Source organism: Sprattus sprattus (assembly GCF_963457725.1).
Source record: "Sprattus sprattus genome assembly, chromosome: 21".
Classification (NCBI taxonomy): Eukaryota; Metazoa; Chordata; class Actinopteri; order Clupeiformes; family Clupeidae; genus Sprattus; species Sprattus sprattus.
The window spans coordinates 8420621-8424077 of NC_137919.1; positions in this window are offsets into that span (position 1 = coordinate 8420621).

Genomic DNA, 3457 nt, shown 5'->3' on the forward strand with positions numbered 1-3457 from the left:
TCAGTTCCAACCAGGTGTGGCAGTGTTTTTTTTTCTCCATGAACTACCTGACCCAGTCCCAGCAAAAGAGATGGGGCAAGAGCTAACAACAGGACAGTGTCTGTGCACAGAGAAAGAGGAACTATGTTGCCGCAAAAACAGCTCACAATCAGTGCAATATAAAACATTTCCCTATCTGTGTATGTTTGCATGGGCACACCGACAGCTCTGTGAGGAGTCAATAACTCACTGTGCTTTCTTGATACAGGACGCATGACATTGATATCAATGACAAAGAGACCAAGATAACAAACAAGATATAACAGAAAAACAACAAAGATAAAGATAAAGTAAAGTAGGCAACAAATAGCTGAACCAATGGAATGATCTTGTCACGTACACACAGAGCACAACCCAATTGTACAAACATTGTTTTTGTGTGAAGGAAAAAACCCTGGTTTCATAAGAGGTCCTCGAACACAGATAACTTAGGTCAGTGTCTGGAGGTGGGATGCATTCAGAACGTCAGTAATGGCACAACCTGTCTTTCTCTGTACATGCTCCTCTACAAAGCGATTCAGAGCAGTTAATGTGTCTCAGCATGTTGGGGAAACACCAATGAAGTGTTGTGTGTGCTTGTGTGGTATTAAAATGGCATTTCCGTGTTTGTGCATTTCACTGAGACAATGGGGAACTGTTTCCAGTTGCGTGAGTTTGTGCGTGAGAGTGTTTGACTGTGTGTGTGTGTGTGTGTGTTTGTGCGTGTGTCTCAAGCTAAACTGGTTCGCTGCAAAGATGACAGACTGTTCTGCTGGCCCTGAAACCCTCACCCACCTCCTCAACTTATGAATCCCATTCTCGATGAGGTATGAAGTTTTCTCCTTCTCCTTCAGTTAAGAGCTCTGATTCACTTCCATTGTCTACTACGTGAATGGAATCATTCCAGGGCTAGTATGCATGTCATACATTTTGGTCACACTCTCTTTCTCTTTCAATTTAGTAGGTTTCTGTAACTTCAGTAGGTTTCTGTATGTGTCTCTTTGCTAGTCTTGGAGTGTCGTTCACCTTTAGCCTTCTAGAACCAGGTAGAAAAGGCTACACATGGCAACAGAACCAATCTTAATTGTTTGGACTAAGGAGGAGTCTGTGTTTGTTCAAGGTTTGAGTGGGGAGAACATGAACAGGCTATCTTTACTCGTGTTGTCTGGTGGGCATGACAGCAGCGAAACACCTTTTGAAAATGCATGTGTGCACTTTTTGTACAGACTCTGTTTGTGTGTGTGTGTGTGTGTGTGTGTGTGTGTGAGAGAGAGAGATAGAGGGAGAGAGAGACTTTCTGTAGAAAACACATGTGCAAGGTGCTGTGGAGGCAGTTTTCTTTGTGGCGGGGGAGGGGGCGTGGTAGTGTGTAGCATACAGATGACCCCGCCCCCTCCCCCCGCAACGAGGTTTTGCCATCTTTTCCAAATGCAGATGTCATGTGCTGTTGTAAACAATGCAAATAGTGAGTAGTTGCATTGTTTACAACAGCACATTATAGATGGCATGTGCTGTTGTAAACAATGCAACTACTCACTATTTGCATTGTTTACAACAGCACATGACATCTCCATGTGGAAAAGATACTATACTAGTGGAAGTGGAAAGGTGCTCAGTGTTGCCAGATTGGAAATGTCGAAGTATAGTACCAAAGGCTCAAAATTATCATCTTTGGAGGATAGTTATCAGGCATCTGGCAACACTGAGAGGGCGGTCAACCAATGGCAGTTCCGACGAGGCAAAATCACAGACAATTTTGGGATCCCTGCCGGACGAATTTTTAAGGTCTCAAAAAGGACATGTAAAAGGGGTAAAAGAGGACGTCTGGTCACCTAGCTAATCGTTAGCGAGATGTTAGCGGCTAAACCTAGCAAAACCTGTTAAAATTTTAATACTTTGACACTATGACAAACTAGTTAGTCAACAACTTCCCTAACACAGTCAAACATCAAGCAAGTGCAAAACAAGACAAAGCAAGACAACAAATAAGTAACTTTCTAGTCCGGCAGAGTACCTGGGCGGCTTCCAGAATCTTCCATAGCGCAGTCATATGCCTACGGACCCTGGTATGGCAATGGCACACAGGCCATTCTCCATATTAAACGTCATTGTAGCACCCCAATTTTAAAGCTGTTCTTTTAAGGTAAAATTGCTAATCTTAAGCCTGCTACATACTGTTGCTTTAACTGTGTATGTCTGACTGAACAAAACAATACGTTGGGCCACAGCTTTAGTGTGTGTGTGCGTGTGTGTGTGTGTGTGTGTGTGTGTGTGTGTGTGTGTGTGTGTGTGTGTGAGGAGTTTCATTCTAGTTACACCAGGTTAAGTAGTGGCTGTTTCGATTGCCCAACACATGCAGTTGTCACACACCTGACAACAGACACTGAACCTTGCACAGCATGAACTTTGTGTGCAGCATGCGCATGCATATAAATAGAATAGTTCAGTGCTGAGATAGACTCTCAAACTATGATGCTCGGCCACATACCTGGCATTCTCTTATCTGTTATAAGATTCACAAAATAAGCCCCTTTGTAAACACAGGACAGCCACATAACTATAACGTACAAGTTCTGGTAGTGCTTCAGGAACCCCTGTGACAATATCATCTTATCTGTTATATGGAGGATGGAGGTGAACAAAGTTGTTTAAAGTGTCAAAAATAACATCGATAAAAATTATAGGGAGTTGTTTATCTTTTCTTTTTTTTACTGACTGGCTGGATGAAGTCTATGTTTGTGGCTGATTTGGAAACAAGGGTAGGTTGCACAATTAGAAGGCCCCTGCGAAGGTGTTTGAGTGTGTGTTTAGTGCATGTTGGTGCAGAGCACATGCATTTGTTGTGATTTCTTGAGCTCCATTAGCAAAGCTGAACTTGTTTCAATGCTACAATGATATTAATGACAATGTTTATAATAATAAAAACAATTCCAAGATGGAATAAACTCGGAAGGTAAACTCGCTTGCCTACACATGACCACTGTGGTGACTGCCAGAAATTCAGTTTGTGCAAACAGAATTTTCTCTGTTATCAATAAAAAGCGGTGGGGTAACACATCAAAAGTCTATTTTTTGTCCCATCCAAAGGTTTCTTGTTTCGGTTTCGACCCAAGCTGTAACTGGCGTCTATGCAACAATAGAATTTATAGAACAGGGAAACTGGCGTATACGCAACATTCGAAAAGATATCTGCGAACAGACCTATTATGCAATTTCCTTGTGAATCGTGGTGGAAAAACTTCAAGACGTGCAGTGACTCAGAAACAAATTCAAGAGGCGAATGGGTTTCAATCGCACCATATCACAACCAGTTGAACTTGTATGTTGACGGACTAAGTTTGGAGGGGGCGGGTCAGGTATGTTGAAAATGACGAGAGCTTGGACCCTCCTGAAGTCAGTGTATTGTTTTCCAGACCATGTGGAAGGAAGGACTTTTGCG